Source organism: Aythya ferina (genome assembly GCF_964211825.1).
Source record: "Aythya ferina genome assembly, chromosome: 24".
NCBI lineage: Eukaryota > Metazoa > Chordata > Aves > Anseriformes > Anatidae > Aythya > Aythya ferina.
The window spans coordinates 6,145,704-6,153,860 of NC_140322.1; the positions used below are offsets into that span (position 1 = coordinate 6,145,704).

Consider the following 8,157-nt stretch of genomic DNA (forward strand, 5'->3'; position numbering starts at 1 on the left):
TATGCATTTTTTAAAAACTACATTTGTAACTGGAAAAGGTAGGTGCCTACTTCTTAGAGTTTAACCACCTTCTTTTGCTGACAGCTAGCTAAATTGGACCTTTAACTTGGTTAGGCTGAGTTTATTGGCTTTTGTATTTACTGAAGATCTGTGTTAGAAGATTATTTGCAACCCATTATGAACTAACCATGCTGGAAAAGAGAACTCAGACACCTTCAAGTCTTGTTCACTCATATACTGCTTGGTTGTGTTAATGTGTGCCTGGTCATGACAGAAGAAGAAGGGAAAACAGAAGAAAATTGAAGTTTGCACCTCTTTATAAAAGCTGAAGAAGCTTTCTGTATAGACCAGAATATTACCATTTGTGACTGGTCCACAACTCAGTAACAAGTGCTTGAGGTGAAGAGCAAATATTTCAGAAGAAGCAGTGTTTATATAAAACATGTGTCTGAGATGCTTTGGGCTTCAATCATTCTCTCTACAGAGCCAGTTGCCGTTCTATCCTTGGGTACAACAAATGGGGAAAAAATGAAGTAAACTTTTTGGGAAGCAGCTAATCAGAGGCAAATATTAATATGACATGGAAGAAATTCCTGATGCTGTCCCATTCTGGTTTTGGCTCACATGAAATCATGCTCTTAAACCAAGAACACTTGATCTGCCTTGAAAGGGTGGGTTTGCAAGGTCTCAAAGGACATAAGAAATATATTCCTAGCATATGGGTTTGTGGGATACTGAACTTCAATCCTGCCCCAGAGTCAGGATGGAAATGTGTCAATCACAAAATAAAGAGAAAAATGACAAGATTCTGGATAGTCCATTTGGAGAGGAGATCTCCTTTGGAATAGATCACTTTGGTAATATGTTATTTTAACTAAGTGAAACCTGCTGGAAGCTGAAATTTAAGGAGCGGTCTGTACAGTGCTAAGGTTACTGCCTGAGGCCAGCAAGGTGGTTTGAGGTGAATTAGAAATATAGCTGTAGTTTTGGGGAGGACCCACTCAAATAGCAGGGATTTGTTTGTAGGAAGGAAATGGGTCTGGCTTTAGAAAAAGGAGTTTTCACTTTGATAATACGAGAACTGAAGAGTTGACTTGGTGCCATCAGCAGGTCCTTGGAGGCAAGGGAAAACTTGATAAGAACATCTCTTCACCCTTGTTGACAAAACATGCTGGCATTCTCTCTTTGGTTTGCATGTCTTAAGACAGAGTGGAGATATGAAATCCCTCCTGCAGGAAACGGGATTTCTTGCTTTGTCTCTGGTAAAACAGTGGTTCTGATCTAATCTCATGTTTCAAGGATGTTCTGTAATTTGATTTTGGCTTGCAGGTTAGGAATTCTGTTTAACCCCCTCTAAAGCAATACAGACAAGAAAGATTTTTGTAGGAAGATGGGACAGAAGCTGTCCAGCACCTCCTTACATGTACAGGTCCCACATTATCACCAGCTGTTGGGTAAGAAAACTTTTCTAAGGTCAGATTGACAGGTTCACAGCTTTCTTTCACTTGCTCTGAGACATAAGGAGTCACATAGCTTTCTGGCATCATCTTTCACCCAACCAATGTCCTGCTGTTAAAGAAGCATTGGAATCTCCAGGCCCTCAGTTTTCTTTGGCTTTTCTGGGTCAGACAGTCAGACACGCTCAGCGCAGATATCTTCCTAGCTGGAGTCCTTGGGTTTGCTAGGTGCTCTTATTTAGGAAGTGTTGATTTAACCCTCTCAGGAATTAGTATTACTCAGGGCAGTGCTGCTTTGAAGTGGTTACCAGCCTCATTAGAAGTAAGTGCTGGGTGTGGTATGTATCTGCAAGGCAAGAGTGTCATTCTGTTTCCTGGGGACTGAACCTTTAATAAAGGGAGTTTCCCTTGTTTCAGGGGGCAGCTGTGAGGCAGCTGCTATTTTGGATAGCCAAGTGAGATGCACAGTTTGGAGAATATGGTAAAATAATACCTTCTGTTAAGGCCACTTCACATTTCTTCAACAGCACAAAGCTAGAGAGAGCCCTGTAATTCCACAGGAGACAACAAAATTGAGTGATATGAGAATAACATGCCTGTTACTATTTAGTTTCAAATCATACCTGCAAACACAATCTTCAGTTCCTGTTTGTATGTAGACTGCAATGATGCTCATCTGTATCTCTAGTGTCTACAAGGGTCCTGTAATGCTAGCTAAACACTTTACCTCTGATGCTTAAACATGCACCAACAGGTCACTGTGGCAATATGCATAACTCCATGAATCAGGGTTTGCACTGGGAATGTAGAAATAGCCCTGATTTGTTTTTCAGTCTTGCCTCACCAGTACTGCATTTGGTAAAAATTCTGCCACCAGAGGTAGAGCTCATTCCTGTAGCAAAATACCATGCTGGTGATGTCTAAGAGATGCTCTCAGTCTGTTCTGGAGGGGTTGCTTACTCATTTTCTTGAGTGCAAAGTTGGTCCCTGGGCATTTGTGTTGGCATAGCAATGCTGTAACACCTTGCCTTTTGGCATTGGTTATGTAAGGATCTAAATATGCTGGCATGACTCACCACATGGTCTGAACAGAGCTGTTCGAACAAGAATAATGCAGCGAGTTACCCCAGTGATGGCTGCAGAGGAATCCCAGCAGAAGCTTCTCCCAGCAGCACTGCCATGGTGGCTGCTTCTGTTGGAGAACCATTTGTTCTGTGTGGGACTTTCTTTTCTTCTCTTTCCCACTGCTATTTGTCAAAGGATGTTAGTCTTCCTCCGATGCATATCAATCATGCCACTGACTCCCTTAACAGTTCGGTTGGATCTTTACTGGGGGACGTCCTAAGCCCTCACATCTCTAGGGAACCTGCATCCTATCTTCCTTTGGTTTATTTTCTCCCTTCTGTTTTCCTGATACTTTTCTAAGGAAAACTTCAGTACAGAAACCCCTGCTGTCAGGGGAGCAAGACCAGATCCAGGTTATTTTCCTGTATTTTTGCATGCAAATTCTCTTACTGTAGCCACTTGTAGACATCATGGTGCTCATCTCTGCTGTCCTGCTCCAGCCAATCTAGTCCTTCACTGATTTATGTTAGAGAGCCTTGTGCCCCTCTATGCAGGAGACTCAGTATCTCATATTAGTTTTTCATATATTTTTTTTCTCCTTCTTTTCCCATATCATGGTGATCTTTCAGATCCATAGTGATCTATCAGATCCTCTACCAAAGAATCAGATTTGTGCCTCTGTTAATATCTGTGAACAATAGCTATTTCTCATCATGCAACTGTGAGCTTTGTACCACTCTTAAGAGAGAAAAAAAAAAAAAAAAAAAAAAAAAAAAAAAAAAAAGGGCATCATTTTCTCATTAAAAAACAAGGTTTTATAATAATATTATCACTGTATATGCCCCAAAGATTTCAGTCTGCCACAAACCTGAACTCCAATTCTGCCGTCTACACAAGCAGAAATAAGTTACGGAGAAGGACTGGTTTTTGCTATGGCATCTTCCTTTCTGAGCGCTCTAGGCACATCAGGGTCCTGACACCCGCACTCCTCATGGCCCCAGGAACACTTTGTTTCTGGGTGCGGGATGCTCATTCCAAAAACGTGGGTGGATGGAGCTCTCACTTTGCGTGTTTTCAGGCCGGGTGGTGGAAATGATTCCATGCTTCAGCTAGCTTGAAATGAGCATAAAACTGCAGATCGGAAGCCTCAGCTCCAGAGGGAGCTCCAAACTCTGCCTGCTGGTGTCAGAGGCAAGTAACCATGGTCCTTCTCCATGCTGGAGAGGAGACAATCAGTTGCCCACCCCTGCTTCATTCCATCTTGACTGGTTTTACAGCACCAGGAGGTCCCCGTCCCTGTCCCAGTCCCTAGCTGCCCTCTTCCAGTGCATCTGTGACAGTGGTGCTCAACACAGCATGGGCATTTCCACTCCTGGGACCAACTTCTGCTTCCCGGCTAAGGATCTCCAGTCCTCTTCTGCGTGTGCAATGGCCACAGAACTGCTCCTGGAGAGAGAGACCCTGATAGAGGTTTTAATCTGTTGACTCCAACCTTGATTTTCTTAGTCAGAAGTAGTCAGTCAAACCTCGGGTAAAATCCATGTTAAAAGTGCAGCAGTGGAGCACAGAGCAGCACACACCACTGGCCACACTGACATTGAAGCTAGGGTGCAGGTGATTTGTACTACAGACCATGTATCCCTGACTTCTCGTGGTTTCAGTAGGTAATGAGTGCCTACATACGTAAGCCTGAGCTTTCACAGTGCTGAACTGGGCAATGTCCAAATACCATGAAATTTGGGCCATAGGACTGGGAATTAGTTTCAGCTTGTCAGGAAGCAAGAAGAAGCACTGTCCACGCTACAGAGGTATGGATTGCTCTCAAGGAAAATATAAAAACCCAACTGAATCACTCAACTGAAGTACTGGTTACAGATTAAAGAGGGAAGGAAGGAGCTTGGAGGAAAGGTCAGGTGCTGTGGAGGGAAAAAAAAAAAAAAGAAAAAAAAAAAGAAAAACACAAAACATCTAAGATGAAAACTTGGAAACTTTCCTGACTGTGGAGGCACTTGAATTACCTCAGAACAAAGGCTGTTGACTTTCCTTATAAGGAAAGAAAGTCTTGTTTAAAAAAAAAAAATCACAACTAAAAGCTTGATAAATAATTGTTTTCTCTGTTATTAATTTGTTGGAAGTTTTAGAAAACTAAAAAGGTTACTTTGGAGTGAGTCAAAGGTTTTGTTCTGTTAAAATGAATATATGAAATTCCAGTTATTTCAACTATTTGAGCTGTTTTGATTTTTTTTTTTTTTGTTAGTCTCCACTACAAAATTTGAAATTGGAGTAACAAAGCACTTTTTTTTTTTTCTCTCCTTTTTTTTTTTTTTTTTCCCTCTTTTTTCCTTTTCATGTTTTGAGACATCCTTCTCCTCATTTCTTTGTAAACAATTTCTGAGGTAGGGATGAAATCACAGCTGTCTCCCAAAGAGCCAGGTCAGTGGGTTTATGCCCACTTCTTGACATAGAAGTAATTAGTGAAGTCTGCTTACTCTTGTGCAGGACATGAGAGGAAGGGATCTAAACAGTCCTTCTGGATTTAAAAGCTGTGGCTCCATGAGTAAATCTCACAAATTTTAATATAACACGCAAACAAAAAGAGAGTATGAATTCAAGCCATTAATAATGGCTTGAAACTGCTGAGGTGCTCAAAGTACTTGGGGTCCTTCAAAGCATGATCATTTAAGGAGACCGTTGAGGGCAATTCAGAGAAAGGTTTATATGCTTGGTCCTGTGAATGCTGCTGGACAAGGGCAGGCACTGTGAGGGACAATCCACAACTGGACCTGGAGGACATAACAGAGACCACTGTTAGCAGGGGAGAGGCACAAGAGGGAAGGTAGGGCAGGATTTCTCTTGGGCAGATCCTGAAGGAGCACATGGATCTTACATCTTATATAGGGTGAGAAGGACAGCAGGAGAGAGGCTAGCCCTACTGCTGTGTAGATAGGCCTCTAAGGGAGAGAGAGGTTTTCTGAATCTTCAGGGCTGCAGATTCCAAAGCTCCTAGGGTTCAAGAGAAAGTACAAAGGAAGGCTAGATTTTGCTGAAAGTAAAAGTTACACCTGCTCACTGTGCTCTGATTTTTGTTTGAACAGTCAACGAGGCATATATACAGCTACCTCTAAATTACTATGCACTAAACCAAGCCCTGGTCTTCTTTATGCTTTCCAAGTTTAAGGTAACAAAAAAAAAAAAATGCCAGGCAGGAACCAGAGGCTATCACTAGCCTACCACTCACTCTCTTGCTAGCTTTTGACTGCATGCCTCAGATCCCCATCAAATTCATGAGAACACGTGTTTGTGTATCTAGAATATCTGCACATCACTTCTCCCACCAGAACCATAATAAATGTGAACACCAGCTTAGGACTCTCTGCAGTGATTTATTAGCTGTTTGAAATTGGGGCAATAAATCACTGGAGACAGAGAGCCAGACTTTTTCCCTAGAGTGGCTGTAGAGCCACTGCATAAGCAATACTAGAACAGCTCTCTGCAAATGTCATCCATCTAACCTGGTACATGTGGTATGGAAAGCAGAACTCATGGTACAGTTCTCCAATGATTAAAATGAGCAGAGGCAAATGCCTTCTACATGCAAAGGCATGTCTGCAAGGAATTGATAACAACAGGAAGGAGATGGGGAGGACCACAGCAACTCTCAATATGCTCAATAGTTTGACCTTATGCAGGACTTTTTGGTACAAAGGACCTCCTGGCTTTTAGTCTGGGTGCTCACAAGCAGTACACGCGCACAGCTTTGTACTGCAGTGTGGGTTACCTGAATGTGGAGGAAAGCCTGCACCTAGCTGAAGCTGCAAGAGTTTTTAGGAGACAGTGAGTGCTTTGTGGACTGGCCCAGGTATGCCCGTCAATGTGTAGGTATTTGCAGAAGGTTGTTTTGCACCCCAAAAAGTTGTCTCCTCTGTGACTTGCACACTAAGCCTCCCTGCTCTGCCAGCTCCACTTCTCCAGCAAGTGTTCACCAGCTCTTTGGGTCATGAACCTGGTATCATTTTTGTATTAATCCAAAGATCTGTCCTTTCTCCCACTACCTATCCAACACCCCTTAATAAATCTCAGGAGAGAGAGTGGGTGTGAAAAAAAAACAACAAAAAGCAAACAAACAAAAAAGCTTCCACATTACCTTGCCCAGAAACCATCCCACAGGATGCCTCGTACAAAGCTAGCTACTGCTAGTTTTGGACTAGGGCAGTCCTGCCAAAGTGGCCTGCATCAAGTCTTAGCTTACCAAGGGATGTTTATGTCCTTGGTCCCCTCCTGTCTTCCTCTCTGTTTCTCTTGTGATTTACTGTGCTTGAGGCTTCAGATGGAGTGGTGGCCAAGGCCAAGCAGGAAGTGCCATTTGATGACTTCCTTGTTGACAGCTGCTTACACTGCCCTGAGTGCTTCTTGCCAACAGCTGACACATTTTCCCAGGCTCAGAGTATGGCCGATCATTTACGCTGAGCTTAAAGCACAGCTGCCTTTGCAAACCACCTGCAATGAGAACGGTCCTTGACCAAGCAGTGGTATTTGCAATTAGAATATCTGTGCATACCCTGGAACTGCCGAGATGGCATAATAGCCTTCCTCCTGTTTCCTGGAGGTCCTGGAGCCTCAGTGAGCGCAAATACACCGTGTACAATGATTTTCTCCATACAGGGTGGGCTCTGGACCAACAAAACTGTCTTCTGGGTCAGCCTGTCTTCATCCCACCCTGCCTGTCCCCCCTGTGCTGTGCTTTGGGCTGCACTGTGAGGTTGGAGAAAGTTCTCTTGGGATTCATCTGCCCCTTTCCAGAAACTCTCAAATAGTTGTTACAATGCATTACAGATGAGTCTGTCTCAAACTGGGGAAATTTAATATCTCCAAAATTCTATGTGGATACACTTTTATAAGTTTGCAATGTTAATATTTATTCTTTCCCTTTCCTAGATTTTCTTTAATATCATAATAATATATTTGCTTGTCACATTTTGTTGGAGGTAATATAAAAGTGTTCTGTCAGCTGATCTGAGTTTCTTTATTCCTGTCAAGAGTATCCAGTCAGAAAGAGAGAACAATGCTGTTTCCATTTTATTGTCACCATTCCCCCACTGCTAAGTCTGTACAGAACCTTTTTTCTTGCTTCCAATGTACCCAGATTTGGACTAGGCTTTTTATGTTAAAGTCACTTTTCCCAGTGGGCCAGCTGGGAGGCCAAGGATGTGATACTGTTTAACTCCAAATTATCATTTTGAAAAATAAAAAATATTTTGATGGTTAAGGGTGGTGAAAGAGACAGTAAAGAGTGCGAGTGTGAACCTGGAATCAGCAGCATACTGCTTTGAGATCACAATATGTGTCCTGGTTTCAGTTAGAACAGAGTTAATTCTCTTCCTAGTAGCCGGTAGAATGCTAGGTTTTGGCTTAGGATGAGAAGAGTGCTGATAACACCCCGATGTTTTAATTGTTGCAGAGCAGTGCTTATACTAAGCCAAGGACATCTCAGCTTCTTGCTCTGTCCTGCCAATGGGCAGGCTGGGGGTGCAGCAAGAGCTGGGAGGGGACAGACCCAGGACAGGTGACCCAAACTAGCCAAAGGGGTATTCCATACCATCTGATGTCATGCTAAACAATATATAGGGGTGGCTAG

At 42.9% G+C, this 8,157-nt stretch overlaps 1 long non-coding RNA gene across 1 annotated transcript; it reads right to left on the bottom strand.

Annotated features, from left to right (window-relative positions):
- Nucleotides 1-5,080: 5,080 nt before the first annotated feature.
- LOC311423410 lies at nucleotides 5,081-6,867 on the bottom strand. The gene is made up of 3 exons (XR_014685705.1): nucleotides 6,772-6,867; nucleotides 5,410-5,525; nucleotides 5,081-5,305 (listed from the first exon to the last, which is right to left on the bottom strand). It is a non-coding gene; the product is annotated as an uncharacterized lncRNA (long non-coding RNA).
- Nucleotides 6,868-8,157: the final 1,290 nt, after the last annotated feature.